Source organism: Pelobates fuscus, chromosome 11 (genome assembly GCF_036172605.1).
Source record: "Pelobates fuscus isolate aPelFus1 chromosome 11, aPelFus1.pri, whole genome shotgun sequence".
In the NCBI taxonomy this organism is placed as follows: domain Eukaryota; kingdom Metazoa; phylum Chordata; class Amphibia; order Anura; family Pelobatidae; genus Pelobates; species Pelobates fuscus.
The window spans coordinates 23,221,492-23,241,634 of NC_086327.1; the positions used below are offsets into that span (position 1 = coordinate 23,221,492).

Here is a 20,143-nt window from a genome sequence, read left to right on the forward strand (position 1 = left end):
AGGTGTAAATCAGACATATAATCTAATTAAAATTAGTTTATAGTCTAAACGGAGCATAGTAACACATTAAAATTTGGTAAACATACGATTGGGTTATTGTATGTATGTATGTATGTATATATATATAAATAAAAACTAGGTTTGCCAGACCTGCCACATGACTACAATGTAGCTCACCAAAGTTGTGTTTATGGAATTCTGGATAACTGTAAATTCTCAGTATTTAACAAATAAACTCCTTTGAATTCTCGACAGATCAGAATGTAGTGGCTAACCCTTGGGATATAGCAGGTTTTAGCCCCCCAAAAAAGGCAAATCGGGGCCATTTGCTAAGTCAGCCATGTTTCCAGCTCAGCTAGTTAGTCTTGGGAGGGTATTGTCCTACCTGCTTAACAGAGCACGCTGCGGCCATGTGGCACGTTTCGGCCAGCAGCCCTTTCTCTATAGTGGACAGGGAACAAGTACCTTATCAACACCCAACATGGAGCTCACCCAGAATTAACCCTTTCATCGCCATACTGGCCCAAGAGGGAGAAAACAGAGAGAGCTAAAGAGGAAATCGAACCACAGCTATATCCCTCCCTCTGTGCCAGCCCTGTCTAGCTGGTTCTCTCACATTGACTCTCCCCCTCCCTCACCAGACCCCCCCCCTCCCTCACCAGACCCCCCCCCCCTCTCTCTCTCTCTGTTTCCCTCCCTTCCCCCTCCACTGAGTTCTGAGTCTCTTACTCCCTCCCCTGGTCTCTTTCTCACAGTTCTCCTCCCCCTGCTGCAGTCCCACCCTCCAAACACACTCACACTCACACAGCCCTTCCTGTCTCCCCCCCTCCCTCTGTACAAGGCTGGAGTTTGGTGACAACTGGAGACTAGTGTTGGGACTTTCTCACCCAGTTAGAGACCTACATGATCCCCCCAGACTGAGCCCCCCCACCCCATGTGCAGAGGACCTGTGTGATCTTCCGGGGTGCCCTGTGCACAGGCAGGAGGTAAGTGGCTCTGCTTTCAGTGTAATAGACTACTTTTCTATGCAGACTTGAGTGACCACAAGGAAGATCCCTGGCTCTTGTACTAACTACAACTCCCATGATGCATTGCCAGCATTGAAGCTGCAAATCATCGAGGTTATTGTAGTTCTACAACAACTAGGAGATGTAATCTCGCAGCAGATTTCTCTTGCTCAATTTTGGGTTATTGTTTGACCATACAGCCTTAATACATGGATCCCCTGTGTGATCTGCAAGTTTTCCATTTCATTAGCTAAACTAATGTAGGTGCACAATAAGTGTTGTAATCTGAACAGTAAGTGCAAAGTTAATAAAGTATAGCAGTCACCAGTGGACTGTTCCTGCTGGCTATGTTGGTCACCATAGTGATTGCTCTACGTTCTAGAACTCTGCACCACTTTCCAGATGTTGTTATTATGGGGAATCTCCCCTTTTGAGTCCTAACTCTGGATTTTGGGCAAAGATAACCTCCCCGGGACCTACTTCGAAATCAGAGTAATCTGTACCTTTCCTGGTTAAACACTTTGTTATTATTATTATTAGTAGTATTATTATTATTATTAACTGGCTGAGATTGATGGGTCTGGCAATAAATCAGGAGGCTCAGTAGGAAGTATTGCCTCACCGGAGGTGTGGTGTCTGTTTTGTACAAGGCTGTGTGTATAGTCCTCCCTGTTTACGTTTAGGCTATATAAAGAGATTGTTGTCTTTTTTCCCCAGGTATAGACCTCCTCCCAGTCTGTAACTTATTAATGTGTAATCAATAAGTAAACTACTTGGTCTTCTATGGAGTGGATGAGATTAGGGTTTGCTCACTTTCTCTTTGTACGTTCTCACATTGCCTATGTTTACCTTATGCTGATACTGACATGCTGTCCCAGCACTGCACCCAATCTTATAATCTCTTGGTACTGCCTCTTCCTTAAATTAAACAAAGTTTTACCCTCCCGACACTGGGCATCAAACTTCTGTCTTCTACCAGCTGTGGCACAGACCATCAAACCCAACTTCCTATTCAACCCTGCTTTTTTTTGAGAGGGTATCTAATCTTAGGGCAGCGCAATTCCTATTACGCTTGTGTTAAGCAGCTGCTCTCCTTAATTCAGCCATTCTCCCATCACTGATATGCTGGGAGAACAGCTGGTAAGGCAGAGACGGTGTAATTTTTTCCAGCTAATAACCCATGTAATGTTTGTACCAGGGCGGCATTAAGACTCGGACTTCCAGATTACTTTGTGTCATTCGAGACATGTTGAGGTTTTTTTAATGCGCATTGGATGGCACAGTGTGACATCATCCGATGTGAGGGATTTTGAGGCCCGATCTCCAGCACAACTCCCTCAATACATGGTTTATTGATATTTGTCTTAGTGATACCTAGTAGTTGTGGTTTGATCAGAAACCTCAAATATATCTGGGATATATCTTGACTGAATGAAAACATTACAACGCAGCTTCTCAGGAAATACAGAATATGTACTTTTCGCAAATGCGTTCGGAAAGAAGACAATATCAGTTTATCATATATTCAAAATGAAAAGCAATGTTTTGGACAGACAGGGTCAGGGTCTGATGCATTTAAAAAAAACTTTATGCCACAAATTGTGTAATTTCTGTATGTAAACCTGAAAAATGAACTTTGCTTTAAAGCAGTGTTTCCCAGTTAGTGTTGTGCGGAACCCTAGGGTTCAGCGAGAACAAAATTGGGGTTCTCCTGCGATTTGCCTGTCGGATGCCCCAAGCATTTTTATGGCGACCCAATGGGTATCACTACACAGGGGTTCGGTTAGGCGCCGTGGGTGTCTAAGACCGCGACTGGACCCCTGCTGTATGGGATGCTGGGAGGAAGTGACAGCGCTTCCCCCCGAGACAGAACGCAATGGCTGGAGGAAGAGCGGGTACGCAGCGGGAAATGAGTAGCTGCCGACCTGGTACACCTTCCTTAGCCAGCAGCACCGAAGGAAGAAAAAAGGTAAGTTAAACATATGTGTGTATGTGTACCTGTGTCAGTTTGTGTATCTGTGTGTCAAGGTGTGTGTATATGTCTGTGTGTCAGTGTATCTGTCAGTGTATATGTGCCAGTGTGTGTGTCAAGGTGTGTGTATCTATCAGTGTGTGTATCTGTGTGCCACTATTTGCCAGTGTATGTGTGTATCTGTGTGTCAGATAAATACACACACACAGATACACACTGACACACAGATACACACACTGGCACATACAAACACACACACACACACACCTTAACACACACAGAAAAATTTATTTGGAACCCCTACTGTAAAGGATTCTGCACCCGGAATGATTGGCAACACTGCTATGCTGGCACTAGGGCTAAATATGCTAAATGGCTGACTAGGCAGCAGCCTATCTACAAGGGGTGTCTGCCCTAAGTACACCTGTGCATTTTTTTTCCTTTTTAAGATATAGTTATTTTCCTTTTTCACTTTCTATTTAGTTATTTGCACATCGATGGAGTGAGAGCCTTTTTCCCCCCTGATTTTGTGTGTGCCCTTCAAATCAATGAGCAAGCAGCTGAGAACAAGATTTTTTGGGGTATCCACTGGCTCCTGACAATTCTGTACCTCTACTTCAGGTATAAGTCCAGCCCCGACTGGCCCTGACCCTTTTTACCCTCATTGGTATTGCCTCTAAAGCTGTCCATTCTTTGTAGATGTTGTGACATAGCCAGTTATACAGTATCTTCTTTGAGCTACCCCTAACACGCTTACTGATCTCTAGATTCCATTGGCACTCTGCCTGACACTCTCTCTTTACTGCTTTCTTTGCACAGATTCCAAATCTACCCCAACATTCCTCTCCACCTGGCAGCACCTCTAATTCTCTCTCTTCATTCCTACCCACTTGGCAGCGTCTCCAACTCTTTCCATTCGTTTCTCTAATACTATCCCTTCATTCTGGCCCATTTGGCATGACGTCTAACACTTCATTCCTCTCGACTTGACACTGTTTTTAACTCTTTCATTTCTTTTCCACTCTCTTGGTCCTGCCCTCTAACTCTGTCACTTTACTATTACTCTTAATGCTGTCAAAGTTGGTCCACACTGGTGGTATCATGTTCCACGTACCTCACTTCCTGATTAGGATTATAGAAACACTCTTAACACTATAACTGCCTTCTGTAGTTCTTATGGTGCCATGAGTTCCCTAGTGCTGTCCCACTGTCCTATAAAAAAAACAAAATTTTAGTTTTAACAACCTACCTGGGATCCCTCAGGTGCCATGAGACACACACCCTACATCCGTGATCCTCATGTAGGAGAATCCAGTTAACTATACTTGCCTAAGCTTCATTACGCAGGACTGAGCGCATTGGCCATACTGAACAGTACAGATAGCTGGCTTCTCCTGGTGGAGAAAACATGATGCAGTGGACCCAGATAAGTTGTCAAAACAATACTAAATTGGTTTGATAGTTTGCAATGAGAGTACTCCTGGCCCTGTAACCGTAGTGGTTATGGTGCTTGAGGTTTGTTATTTTACCTGTTGCCAAGACTGGCCCTGCTTGTGTCTCTTGCTAGCTGTACTTATCACTTTGAATCTGCAGCTTTTCCCTTGTCATCAGCAAGGCACCTACCTACCTGTGTACTTGTGTCCTTTTAACTTGTTGCTAATGCTGCACTCCCCTGTGATCTGTCACTCAGCTCCATTGGTCCACTTGTACCGCCTGTATCACTCACATCCTCTGTTAATGCCCTGGCACTTTAACTTTTCTCATGCCTTCCATTCCTACCCTTACATATGTCTCCTCTCACCTCCTCCCCTCTCTCCTCTGTGTCTCCCGTCTCAGTCCTTGCAAGTCTGTGAACCCTGTGCCTGCCCCGGTTTCTTCCGGTTCCTTCAATGTCCCTTGGAACCCAGAGTGTTCCCAGCTGGTTTCCATTGTCCTAAATAACTAGACAATCACATTAACCCTTTTATGTAGCTATCTCTGAATTGGTGTATTACAGTTAGCTGTGAACTTATCAGCCTGGTTAGTTATGTCATAAATAACTCTTGATAATTAAAACATCAAGTTAATCTTCAATGCTGACACCAAGAGCTAGCAATCCTATTTGTAATTTTATGGGAATGTTTCAGCACTTTACATGAGTGTATTGCATGAGGGTATTAAAATAAAACTGTTTTAATTCCAGTTTCAATATCTCACACCCTTTGTGGTGAATATACACAGCGTGCAAACAGGCTGACGGGCTTCGTAAAGGCTCTGTTTGTATTTCAGCTGCTAGACAGCATGTGTCGGTGATGGCCTTGTCAACTTAGATGTGTCATACTACATTTCCCATGATTCTCCTCTAGCCTACATTTTTTTTTTTTTTTTTTTTATTCTTTATTTTGGTCACTCAGCATGTGAATAAGAATCAATACAATATGTGGGCTATCGCCCTTAAAGTTCACATACAATAATAATAGTGTTGTTAATGGCTGGAACATGGCGCCACGCTGAGTGAGTTTTTTTTTTTTTAAAACATGTTAGTCAACGAAATAATATAGCAAAAGTACATTCCCCTGGACACATGTATAAGGTATACTCAGAAGTTGGGCTATCTAGTGTTAGCTTAGGTGCTCCAGGGAGCGGGGGTGGCCCCCTCCGGGGATTCACATTAGTAGGTAAACTGAACCATCTTGGTTGGGGGGGGGGGGGGAGATACCGGAGCCGGCGTTATATTGCATTTCTCTGTCTGATATCCGTGCTTAGTGCGGGCCCTTTTGCGTGTGGCTCAACTATGAAAGAGGGAGCCTGTAAATGGGGTGGTACAGTGACCCATTCTAGCTGGGCTGGGTACGGCAGGTTAACCCCTTAAGGACACATGACATGTCTGACACGTCATTATTCCATTTTATTCCAGAAGTTTGGTCCTTAAGGGGTTAAATAAAAATTGTGAAAACATAAACAATGTGCTAGCATAGTAACCAACAAGCAAAATAACGAATATAACATAGTATGTATAGTCACTGAGTGTGGTGGCGGGATCTATGGCATTCTACGGGATGGAGAATCGTCCTAGGTAGGCATAAATTAGCTTTTCAATAAAAATCTGTATTTAGTCAGTTTGACATTAACTGTTAACACTTCAGAAAGAGATGCCAATAGCCTGATTTTGCTAATTGAGCCTTGAACTGGCTGTAAGTAGGCCTTGTTTTTCGGTTCTGCTCTGGCGGTATTTGCGAAATACAGATATGACTTGGCCCTGTTTTATGCATGTCTTTTATGTTTATAGTCTTCACCTTGGATGCTTACACCAGCAGTTTGAAGCATCTAAAGCCCTCCTGAAACTCAAGTGTTTTTCTGCTTGGAAAAATAGCATATTGTGTCTTGCACTCTATAAAAAGAGCTGTGGGGCTACTTCCTATTCTTACTGAAAAGGTTTGCCGTTTCCTGGGCATTATAACCAGCAGCTTGACAGTGAGACATTGTGAAATCTGTGACTCTTTTTTTGGGGTTAGTTTCTTCAAAAGTCTGCTTGCTTAACCCATTTTTAACAAGAGGTTTAGATGCCTTGCCTAGACCGTGGCTTTGAAAGAGTTACAGCATAAGAGCAGTCGTTAAGCTCCGTTTTAGAGACTGTCTGGTCTGTCTGAGCCCAGAGAAGTAAATTATTTGCGTTATAAAACATATACAATGTTAATGCTATGAGTACATTTATACAGTGAATTTGTTCCGTTAACCATGTACGTTAGTGTGGCTGTGTGCGATTTAGACCAGCGTTTGTAAATATAAAGCTCTCATTCTGAACAGGATTTCAAATCCCATTATCCACAGCCAGAGATTTCTGTTATGCTTTAGTGCTGGCATGTATGCAGGATGTTCATTATTTGGGGATATCAAGGCCAGTGACGCGATGCAGACAAGATGGCGTTATGAGAGATCTGTGCCTTCTATGTGGAATGAGGTTTCGGTTACATTTTCTGTTGGACAGAGAGACCTTATGTGGGAAAGCATCATGGGAGAAGTAGTCCCACCGCAAACGCAGAGCTACCTGATATTTAACCCTCTATTAGATTGTCGTTATAAGGACTCCTGTATGACCTGGATACTAACACACCATGAATATTTTTTAACGGGTTTGTAGATCTATACCTGGAAAGAAAACACAAATTTAACTTGTGTTTGCGTGTTTTTTTTTTTTTTTTTTTACTTGTATATTAAATAATGATTTGCAATAGATGCAGATCTAGTATGCGCAGCTATTGCAAGCCCTCTCTATCGTTCCTGGCACAGAATTTCTCATCGATGCCAGGAAATAACCAACCAGAGACTTCTCAATGAGGTCTATTAAAATTAATTAACAAAAGGTGCTCTGCGCATGCTCCTGCCTTCGGATTTTAAAGCAGGTTGCTTAAGGGTGGAGCTTTAGAATAAGATACAATTCTTACGTCCTTCCAACGCTACGACACTTCTGGCAGTTTTGCGTCATCAGCTGTCTGTGTGGAATCTCGTTGTTCTGGGCATGTTCGTGATTTCACAGGCAAACCCTTGGAAGGACGGAGGCTACGGTTTCCCACGGTTGCCATCATGGATACCCAAAGAGCACGTCCCCAGGAAAGAAGACCATTAATTGTGTTTAATGGTTCTACTTAATAAATGGAGGAAGATATTGTATAATATGCCAGCGTCTCTTATATCTTTTCCTTTATATTCAATCAGCCAGTTTGTGTAGGTGTTTTTTTTTTTCCATTTGGCTTCGACCGTGCTTTAGTGTTCTTTTTGCAGAAGCCGTCCTCATTTCTTCTATATGACATCTCGAATACACTGTTACAATACAATGATACAAACTGTATACATCCTGACTGCCCTGGGGAAGATCAGGTTTTATTGAAATGTTTGTCAAACAAATTCAACCACATCATTTGTTGTTTTTAGCTGTACCCAATGGCACAACTACCTAAACAGTTATTTGTTAATTGGAGATTAATCAGAGAGCTGCAAATTTTAGACATAAATAGCACAGTTTACTAGCTCGCTTGTTGTGGCCTAAACTTAAAATTGTTTTGTGTGTAGCCAGTTTTCAGAATATACCTGCAATTTGCAGACGTTACACAGTTTTGTCTAATGGAACTGGAAGCCAGTTCGATGTGTTTGTTTCGGTAATGGCTTAGGGTGCCCAGGGTTTTAACTATGACAAAGCTCCGTGTATCGGACAGAATCATCCAGTGGTCGTAGGTGCTTATTCAAACTCTGCTTTGAAATATATTAACAGTGAGGCAAATCGCCCTCCAGGCATACAGACAAAACTGGCTGCCGTCATTTTGGCGTGTCAAGATGTCTGACCCCACAGTCAGACAGTGGTGTCAATAGTGTGCCTTTAATGTTTGGTTAAGATCCTTGATGCTGGCTATATGCTCTACTGCTGTATTTTAGCTGTGCTGTACACTGTCAGTTGTGTGCCATTCGTGTCCTGAGTATACCCAGGCTGTGTAAGGCTTTCAGTGGAACATCAGTACTCCACTCAACATCTGTGGGGCACTGTTGGTGCCCATTGAGGACCTGTCTCTCAGGAACCAATGCATTTGTTGAGATGACAATATGTTGGCGTAGGGGCCAAGCTGTTGACCTGTCTTTTAGCTAATCCCTGTGTAATTTAATATATTGGGGGGCCCATGGGTTCGTAGGACCCTGACCTTTTCTGAATCAGTAATTCTCTGTTCCTTTTGCAGTGTAGTCACAACATGATATTTAAACACTGCCTCCCATTCACAGGTGGTCATATTTTCCGTACAGAGGGTAATTATTTTCCCAACATTGAGAGCAGAGGAAGCAGCATGTAATGCGGTGCGGTGGGAGAATGTTAGCCTTTTCTATGTGCAACACATGCCTGCCTTTACAGTCCTGCAAGTCTACACTACTGTTGTCATGTGTGTGTGCTGCACACCTGTGTCTGACATGAACAGGCCCGCGTTCATTAGCTGTAGACTGACAGTCTCTCACATCCGCTTGACTTTTCTCGTCTTAACCCCTTGGTTTTCTTATTGCCTGTGTGCGCCTGGAAACATTTGGCTGTGCTGTTTGGAGTTAAAGCATGCTGTCATGCAGCATTTCTACTCTGTGCATTAATTTACGGCACATCTCTCATTAACCCACTGAGTGCTGCTTAGAGCCTTAAAGAGGCGCTCTTTGAAAAAAGTCTCAATGCATCATGGGAATTGTAGTCCCATAACATCTTGGACACCACCGAATGACAATATTGGTCAATATGTAGCATTCCACTTAAAAAACAAAAACAAACAAACAAAAAAACTTTTTTTTTTAGTAACTTAGAACATTTAAACTTTTTTTGTAACTTTTTCTTAAATTTTTTTTCACATTTCCTGTTTCCTGTGCTGAGTGCATATTTTTTTCCCAGCATGCTTCAAATTGGAAATCTCGTTTTTAATCTTTTTATTTATTTACTTTTGTAAAATACTTTCTGTACTAGAAGATGGTCAAACTGAGTTTTATAATAGAGAATTGGGTGTGGGGGATGCACTCCATAATAATGGAATAATACAGAAATATTTTTTTAAAAATCCAACTTTTTTTTAACCATTTTATTTGTTGTTTTTTTTTTTACCATTTTTTTTTTTTTTTTTTGCATTATATTTTCTCAGCAAAATAGTTTTCCCTATTTAATCACATACAGTTATGCATCATACAAAGAATATTGTTTTGTTTCTTAACTTTCTTGTGTTTGGAGTGAATGTGTGAGCATTTGTATGGTATGCACATTTCTAAGCTCGCAACGAGAAGGCTGGTCTGAAAAGCCCATATCCTCGAATGTTGCACAGACGTATGAAATGCAGTTCAACAAACGAGAAATTCAGGAAGTGAACAAACTCATCAAGTAGTTAATTTAAACAATTCTTGTACATTTTTACGAGATATCTAAAACTCCTCCGCACATACCGAAATATTCCTGTTTAAACTCACAAGGGGTTATTCACTACACAGTGAGTTGGAAAAAAAACAACCTCTATTTCAGCTAAATTTCCAACTTTTTTCTCTTTTTTCTTCGGAATATGATAGTGATGCTGCTAATGCTTTTTTTCAAAAAAAAGTTTAAAAGGACGCAAAGTACCATAACTACAACGTATTTTCACACTGGCATTTATAACGCGCCAACATATCCTACAGTGCTGTAAAAGTGGTTTAAAAAGACAGTATGATATAAACAGACTAATTCAAAAGGTAAAGAGTGGTTATGGTGCAAAAAGTTTTTGTTAAACTAGACCTATGGCTTTTTATAGATCCCAAAATCCACACTGATGCTGCCGAGCGATAATGCTGAATTTTCTCTTCCTTATTAACCGTGCAAATTTGGGGAATGATTGTCTGGAAGCGCTTATCAGGGTTATGTTGGCAGGAGCAGAGGTAGCAGACTTTGTATACAAAAAGAGCCCCATTTTTGTCAAGCCACTTGAAAACAGTTTGACTACAGCTTAAAGGAAGGCACCCAAAGACTGTTTGCACCACAACCACTGCAATAAACTGTAGAAGTTATGGTGCATAGATTGTCCCTTTAAGATAAAATGTTCGCATGACACTCTGAACTGGATTTGCGATTCTATAGTACTTCTTAAAGGGGAAGTTTCACAGGATTGCAGGATAAAGATATGTGGGTTTGTTCTTTTCATTTTATGTTTCACACTTCACATATTCATATTTGTTAAACATAGTGATAAGTAACCTCATACTAACAATCCTGGGAAGTGACTTGCCCCTTTACATTTAGAACTAAATATGGAGATTTAAATCCAAATTAAACTACTATAATATTCTGTTATTCATTTTATCCAAATAAAAGTTGTAATTTTGTTTAAAGGGACATTACGGACACCTGTAGTACTTTAGCTTGTTAAATAACTTTATGTATGAAGTGTCTGTCCTCTTTTCATTTTGCAAAACTTCATGGTTAGGACAGTTCGATGGAACTAAACTCAAGAGGCAGCAATTGCCCAGAGAACCTGCCTTGCAAAGACTTCTCATTGAGCTGCATTAGGAAGTCTGTGATTGGACAGCCACATAAAGTATGGGCGGGGCTAGAAGGGGAGGGATTGTAAAGGCAACAGACCAGAGATCTGCAGGTTTTGCAAGCCTTTTTAGATGAAAAATTACATAATTAAATGCACGCATGATTTAATTTGGGCTATATCTGCTAAACAGTGATTTGTATTTATTCTGTATTGGGGTAGTGGAATGTTCCTTTATTTGTGTTTTGTGAATACATCTCTTAATTAAAGTTGTTATAGCGATTATTATTTCACCTGCTTCTAGTGCAATTTTCCCATTAGAAATGGAAGCTGAATGGGACATTTGTTGCAGTAGGTTTTTTGTCTTGCTTGAATAGATTTGCTTTTGGTGTTTGTGTTTTGCTTTTGTTTGGTTTTTTTTTGCTACAATGTATTAAGCTAATGACAGACCGGATTCAATAGAAAGCTGAAACACTTTGAAACAAAATAAGTGTGCATAATGTTCCCATTTACAAAATATAGGTGGGCCAGGATTGGCTGAGCTTTTTTCAGCATTTCCTGGTCTGATAGGCGTTCACTGCAGGAAAGCAGACACAAGTAAAATGTCAGTATCTTATTTGTCTTTATGTGATTTTTAATTGTTGATGTGTTTTCAATAGAATCGACTAAATAAGTGATTAACATGTTACAGACCACACTCTAGCCTGCAGTGTCCTTGTAATAAGTTTATGTCTTTCCACGATATGCATTTATCGATTTGTATAAACAGGGCTAAAGCGAATTCTTGTAATGGAAAAGCTAACAGGAAATAAACTAATGGTTTAACATTACATGATTTACTTTTTATGAGAGAGCTCTTAATTGATGGAGTTCAAGGGGCAGGAAAACGAAAGAAAGAAATGTAAATTTTTATTAACTTTAATCTGGGCATGATTCACACAGCTAGTCTTAGTCGATTTACAGAGCATTTTTACCAAGGGAGACAATATTCTCTCAAAGCTTGTTTTTCACCTGGCTTTTGAAAATATATTTACGAGTACAGCCTGTAAACCTGTCGGTAGAACTTTATTGCAATATCTTTTTCCCTTCGTTGGACAGATAACTTGCATTGATCATTTTTGTTTTCTATTCTTGTTTGTTGTATAACCTGTTGGGTTTTGCCTTGAGTGCTAACACATGGCATAAGGTTGTGCTCCCTGTAAAGTTCAGACACTAAATAAAATTATGTTCTATGGCAATCCATCATAGACTTTTTTTCCACTTTGGGATTTTGCTTGCTATGAACATTCTTGTTTGAATAGGGTTACTATGGCTCCTTCATCCTCCATAGTAACCTTGAGTTTACGTAGCAACGGGTACCCAAATACCAGGGGACCATCTTGGATGCCTTCTGTCAAATTTCCTTCAAGTCCAACCTAAAACCTTATTTTTTTATTTTATGTTTGTGTGCATGATCCGTTTTATAGCATTTTTTCTGAAATCCTTGTGGTTCATGAAATTGCAGGAAAGCTTTGCACTAATATATCATTTAATTTTTAGCATCAGCATTTTTAGCTTTTGTAGACTTTTTTCACCTGTAAAGTATTTATGAGCATATTCATTGGTGATTTAACAGAATTGCAAGGCATCTTTTGGAGGTAATGATATATGCTGCCATAATATTATGATAAAGGACTAATGGGGAATTAGCACTTTTTTTTTTTTTTGCTGCTATGTTAAATGGACACTTTAGGCATCCAGACAACTTCAGCTCAGCCACTAGGCTCGCTTCCTGCTTGCTAGGCAACTTAAGGTCTCCTAACTGACGCTGGACATCCTCATGCTCTGCATGAGGACATTCAGCGTCCGTGAAATCCCCGTAGGAAAGCATTGATTCACAGCTTTCCTATGGGAAGGGCTTTATGCGTTTGCCGCGCATGCACGTTAGGGGACCATCGAAAGAGGTGGTAGGAGGCGGAGTGCTGACCCAGTGCTGAGGGACAGCGAGGCTGGGATCTGGTAAGTACATAAAGGGTGTTTCACCCATTGTTGGCCGGGGGGGCAAGAGGGAGGGGGATGCATGAGGGAGCTATAGTGTTAGGAATACAGATTTATGTAACACTATAGTATCCTTTTAACTTTTGGAAATAAAATTAAAATTCAACAACTTAACTAAAGCAGATCAATTAATTCTTTAGTTCATTCACTAGTCCACTTCACAGCAACAGATGACCTGTGGCTGTACCTTCTGATATCTGACAATAGCGGTTGCTTACGTGGCACTCCAGAGGGTTACGTTCGGTTGACTGCGAGCATTATAACTGCAGGCTAGGTTTAAAATCCGCAGGACAATTGTCTCCTCCATTCTGGATTACTATCCAAAAGAAACATGATGTTAAACAGATAAAGCCTATTTGAGAATCTAAGAAGTGAAGTGATTATTTTTTAATTCATTTAAAAAGGAAACATAAGCAGCGAAACCATTTTCCCAAGTTAAATTACACTTGTTAAGTGCTTTTGAGTAATGCAATAAAATATGAAAGATTTGTGATGTTTGGGTAATTGCAGAAATGGTCACCGTGCAAATGTTATCGAGGAATTGTTGAAAGGATTACAACGAAAAAACTCCCAAAGCATAGTCCGGCTGCCAGACAGCCTGCTTGATTTAAAGAACTGCTAGGCAGTTGGCATTTAATCATGCTGTCTTTGCAGGTAAGTGCTAGTAGGGAGGACCAGGTTAAAGGGAACCTCTGGGCACCATAACAACTTAATCTTTAACAAGTGGTTTAACCCTAAAAAGCTGAATTTAGCATTGTTTAGTTTTGCCTCTCTCCTTCCGCTTTGTTCGAAGCTTGAATCGGGAAGCTTTGGGCAGGACCTCAACTGATGCTCTAAGCCAATCAGGAGCTCTGTATTTACAAAATGGCTGGAGAACAATATGTGAGCTATTCAAGCTGTTTTTGTAGATGTGGAGCTACTGGATTGTCTTGGCGCGTTAGCTGAAGCTCTAAGCTAAGACTTCCTGATTCAAGTCTTGGGCAAAAGCAGAAGGGGAGGGGCAGAGCTACACGGGGCTAAAGGTAAGCCAGCACCAGGGACCTCTTAACACCATAACTATTTCATTCTTATGAAGTTGTTATAGTGCCCAGATTTTTATTTTTTTTTAAATAAATATTACTACTGTTCTTGGGTGGCGGGGATGTTCAGTGGACCAGTAATTGTAAATAGTTATTGACTAAGTCTGAAGGGAAGGAGAAAGGGAAAGACCAACATATATAGATTCATGGGTAGCAGAACAATCAAAGCAACGTGGTTATAAAGAGCATACTACTATTAGAAATACATATTTAGAGCAAATGTATTAAATGTAGTTAAATTCTCATGACATTCAGTATAAAACGGCATTATGACATGTAACACTGATTACATGCTTACTACTTAAATTTTTATACACGGTTCTTTACCCACTCAATGTAAACGGATGCTGATCACATCTCGCGTGCATATCTCATCCAATGACAACAATACACTGCCAAAGACATTGAATAACACTGCTGCAAACACAACCCCGCTCCTACATGGTATGTTAAATACATTACTTTCTACAGTTATTGGTTTTCTGTTATTGTTCTTATTTAACTATAAAAAACAAAAGTACAGCCTAGTGATAACTTCACTGGCCACTCCTCAGATAGCTGTTCGAGATCCTTCCTGGGTCATGGCTGCTTAAAATGCATCCAAACATTCAGTATCTCCACCCTCTGCATGCAGACATTGAACTTTCCTCATAGAGATTCATTGTTTCAATTCATCTCTATGAGGAGATGCTGATTGGCCAGGGCTGTGTTTGAATCATGCTGGCTCTGCCCCTGATCTGCCTCCTTGACAGTCTCAGCCAATCCTATGGGGACGCATTGTGATTGGATCAGGCTACCACTTCTGATGATGTCAGCAGACTGCTTGTTTTTTTTGAGGCAAACAGCATGCAAATCCACAGCTTCTGGCTTGAATGCAGTAAGATTTTGCTATATTTATGGAGGCATGAGGGGCTCAGGGGGGGCTAGATGGTGGTTTTAACTCTATAGGGTCAGGAATACATGTTTGTGTTCCTGACCCTATAGTGATCCTTTAATATTTCACCTTTTCTTGAAACTGTAGCTTTTCGATGTACAATTAGGGATATAAAGTTTTGTCATTGCCATATTGCTGACTGCTACGAGGAAGCTTAGTCATAAACAGATACCACGCGGCAAACCATTTTGATCAGTGTGAACATAGATACATGTCTCATGACAAAGCAAGAAAGTAAACAAGAACATTGTATAAAACATATAGTATGGTAATACTGCTCTGCTCTCATCTCTTTGTGAAAGCTATTTATATTTTTGTTATTTGCTCAATTTTTTTTTTTTTAATGCATTATGCAGAGTGTATATTAAAAAAGCACTAAATTAAAAGTAATAAAATAGACACATTTGAAATTCCTGCCCAGGATTTGCAATGAGCTCTTTCCAAAAGTGACTGATGTTTATTTTCTATAGCAGTGCTGTGCTTATCCTGTAAGCAGTGGTCTGTGGGCACAGCAAAGGATTCTGGGAGCGGTAGTGTAATTCTGTTGTAGAACCCGTCATGACGTGTGCTGCAGTATATTCGGAGCAAAGATTAAAGTATGACCGGAAAGGGGAATGGATGATAGGCACATAAAGCAAAAATGAAATAAAAAAAAAAAAAAGCACTCATGGGAGGAGCTGGCAAACAGGGCGAATTACCCTCGGTTCTGTAATATGGGCAGACTGGCAAAAGGGGGTTGCATGCTGCATCCTCAAACTATTCTTCTGAAAATGAAAATAGTGGGAGATGTTGAAAAGCCCGTTTGCACAGTTCTGCAGAAGTCAGACAGCAGGTAGGAATCGTTCGAGGCTGGCACTGTGTGGGTTTGTGAATGGCTGGTGTCCTGTACATTCAGTGCTCTCCAGACCTGGGTGGACCCGTTGGGTTATTTCCCAGTAGACTGTATTATCTAAGGCTGACCAACCTGCCAGAATACAGTAAGTGTTTATGACATCCCCGAGGTGTTTGTCATTGACCACAGGGTGAAATGAGACATTTATTATGTCAGTGGTTGGAACAGTCCGTGAAAACAGAGTCTGCGTCTCTCAAACACGCACAGCACAGATCTCTGAATGCTTCTTCATACTGTTGAGGGGACATATGATGGCACACCTTGCAACACCAGCAGCCCCATCTGTCCAACCTAAGTATATAGCAAGCTCCGTGTGAGTTGTATCATCCATACGGACACCTGTGACTTTCATGTGCAAAAAAAAAGTCCTTTTGTTTGTATGTGCCCCTCATGCAAAAAGTTGCCTATTCTCCCCTGGACACCACGTTGATCTCATTGTAACCGACACATTGTCTGAACTGGCCCTTTAGACTTTTTCATCAGATATCATTTGCAAAACGAGCGGACATGTTCGCCACATTGCATACCTTGCTTCATGTGATTCCACAAACGATGCTATGAGGACTTGCTGTTGAATTCACCAATCCACTGGAGTTGCTGTGCCTATATTTCGGCATTGAGATCCACAGCAAAGCCTGCTAGTGGTTTGCTAAATAAAATTACTATACATTAAACTAAAATCTTGAAATTGGGAATGTAAACAATCTATGCATGCGCTTGCAGTTTTGAGAAACGCAATCTAAACACCATGGTATAAATCACAGATCGGAATGTTGGCAATTGAATTCCGAATGGCAAAATCTAGTCTAAAATAGCTGATCTGGCAAAATTCTCCAGTGCCTATATAGTCACAACTCAGCTTTTTTTTTAGCTCCGGTTGTGGCATTTGAAATTTAGTTTGCGATCATAAATAATTTAGTGAAAAGTCATGAACAGATTTGTTTGACAGATGCATTGACAAAAGAATATTAAACCCTTTAATTGTTCTGTGTAAATTACTCTGCTGTGAACTGGTACTATCAGAAAGTGTGTGTGTGTGTGTGTGTGTGTACACATATATCACACATATGGTGATTGGTTACATTCAGTTTTTGCCTAAAAACTGCGCTTGGCTTATCATTTTTCTCCAATTCGTTTTAGTGAATAGAGACCCCAGTAGGGATACTTGCTGTATTATTATTTACATTATTTGTCTTTAAAGATCTTATTTCTGCTAAATAACCCCAACCCGACATTCTTCCTGCGTTTTAGCAGGCGATAGAATGTATAGAGAAAAGCCTTTATATATTTATGTAGGAAGCCTTTTTCCTTGGGTGTACGTATTGATTTTTTGCTCTCCAGTAGGTAATGGGAAACCTCTACAATACAGTATTATACTTGTACACCAAAGAGAAAATGAAACATTAACAAGATGCTCTGGGCACTTGAACTACAATGTAGAACATTATTGTATATAGAACACACGCAAAATGGTTAAACAGATGCCTCAAGCAATTGAAATGCAACCATGCCAATCACTTTGATATATATATATATATATATATATATATTTTTTTTTTTTTGCCTAATGCCAGATGCCTGGTAGCTGAAAAATATCAAAAGGATAAAAAAAAGCAGATGGCGCCCAAAACACATAATATAGTGCTGTTATTATTGCTATTAAAAGCCATTAGTCACTGAAACAATGCTCGTGCCAGTGGCAGTTTTTAATAAAAAAAAATGTTGCTCCCTGGGTGAACGAGGGATGATGGTGCCACAAATATTTTAGTAGTGGCATTGTATTTCACTTCTGTTGGAGATCAATGCGGAGTGTCCAAGTATTTGTTTTTACAGTGAAAGGAGAGGGACACCATGGACTGGCTGAAATATTGTAGCCAGCTCCTGGTTTAAGAGGATACCCTTAAAGGAACACTCCAAGCAATATATAAATAATACATAAATCAATTTTTGCAGCATAGAACTTCGTTCGATTTTGTTTTAACCAGATAGATTAGCTTTGAAGCAACTTGAAAAGTGTTCTACGCTGGACAGATCAATTTGTCGTCAAACATAATGATTTATATATGATTATATTGTATATAATTGTATAATACCTGGAACAAAATATTGGTCCGCTTAGACATCGATGTCATTTTATTTATCTAAAAGAATGAATGTCTGAGTTGACTCCGCTAGGAACGAGCCAATGACACTAAAGTCTGAATAGGCTCTAATGGTGGTGCATTAATCAAATGAGCTGATCACATACATAAAATGCCTATTCTTACTTTAAAGCTTTTATTTTATTAATGTCTTTGAGACAAGTAGGGGGTTTGTCTTAGCCTTAAGGTATGCATATTGGAGGAATTCACTAAACAGTGAATTATGGAGAGTTGGAAACCCAATTTTCTAAATAAAAGCCAAAATACAAATATTTAAAACATTTCTAGAAGGCTTATTATCAAATATTGGAATTGTCACTTCGACAAGTGAATTTAAAATTTCAGGCCAAACTAGTTGAATCGGAACAAATTCTGCTGTATTTTGACTTCAGCTTTTTTATGACTTTGTATTCGCTAATGTGACAGATGCACTGTACTAAGTACCTTTCCGTTTACTTTACAGCAATGTAGTCCGATAAAATCTGAATGGCCTTTCTAACCAAAGGAGACACAGATTTAAGCACCAGACATTTAAAAAAAAAAAAAAAAAAAGAAATACATTCAGATCATTATAATTCTGTGAAATTCGCTCTCAACATGAATCTAAAAGCTTCTACAGTAATTTAATTTGTGGTCAACGTTTGATACACTAATGTTTTTCAATATAATGGCCTTTAAAAAAAAAATAAAAAATATTAAATAAAAAAATAATAATAATATTTTAATAGTTCATTCTCTCCCTAAGTGCATTAGCTATAAAGTAACTATGAGGTTTTCTTTTTTCTTTTTTCAGCTAATTGTGAAGTATAGCTGTGTCTTTGTCAGTCTCGTACATCCATTGGCGTCCCCCGAATAATGTGGTCGTTGCCGCTGTAACAGTGTCAGTCTGTTACGAGGCATGCAGCCTCCGTGGGCCATAGAATGGTAGTTTTGTGAGCTGGCTGTAATGTAGGGCCTGGGTGTTCCAGCAGCCTCTGGGTGGATTGGCAACCTGGCCATCTTAAATTACCTTTTTCCCTTTCCTCTTTAGTCTCTGAGAGGGTTTTGTGCTCTTACAGACTGTGTATTCATGATGGGGGTCAGACCAGGAGGGGCACGGGACACTGAAATAACACACACATAGTGTGGACATTGCTCGGTGACTCACTGTGCTCTTGTGTTTGTGTGTCACATAGTGTCTGTAAGGCAGCCTGTGTGTTCCACGTACATACAATGGTTAGCGTGTCAGTCTGTCAATTTACTTTATGCATAAATTGTGAAAATTCTCTGGGTATTTTATCTGCGCCTGTCCCATAAGTATAGCTCATTGGTTTCTGTTAAATTCACCGCATGTCCATTTGTATTGTTGATATGGTGTGCATTCATTGGTGTTATGTCGTCATATGGAAATAAAATGTAATCTATAATAATTTGAAAATAGTTAAAAGTACGTTTATCGCGGTGCAAGTTCCCAGCTCAATGTTTTTTTATTATTATTATTAGTTTTATTTATAATTCTATCAGCCAGAAAGGCTGAGATGACCTTGTTGGGAAACGGACCTGTGCTTTTGAGATACTGCTGTTGGTGCACTAACCACTCAGCCATTTTACTGGCTTAAATTGTTACCACCACAAGCAAATATTCGACCAAATATTTAGTCTGTGAATCCTAGGTTGGCAGCACACACAGCCACTACACCCCAAATGATATGACTCCATTCAGCCACTATAAATATATTTGATGCTGCACGTATGATTCGGAGGATGTTGGGTACCAACATCGACAATCTGGACATTTGCAATTCCCTTGTTTGTTTGTCTGCAGTTTTAAATTCATGTTCCACGTTGTATAGAATATGTCAATCTGTCTCGTTGATTTGTCTCGTTCACATGCTCTTTGTGTTTCAGCAGTTTCTATTTCGGGTTCGAGTTAAATCCCTGTGTGTATGCATGAGCTCTTTGTTTATACATTTCATATACTGTATAGACATTTTTTTCCTACTGAATCTGGCTGAGTGCATATCTTTGTATACCCACTTTGTCTAATGATCCAAAAAATAAAAAAACACAAATGAAATGAAATTACAAACAAACAAACAAGAAGCATG

At 39.9% G+C, this 20,143-nt stretch overlaps 1 protein-coding gene across 1 annotated transcript in view; it reads left to right on the plus strand.

Annotated features, from left to right (window-relative positions):
- Positions 1–805: 805 nt before the first annotated feature.
- Positions 806–20,143, plus strand: part of ARHGEF1 (Rho guanine nucleotide exchange factor 1) — a 79,904-nt gene continuing 60,566 nt past the window's right edge. The window contains exon 1 of the mRNA XM_063436255.1: positions 806–986. The gene's annotated coding sequence lies outside the window, so the exon portion shown is untranslated. The remainder of the gene's footprint in view (positions 987–20,143) is intronic.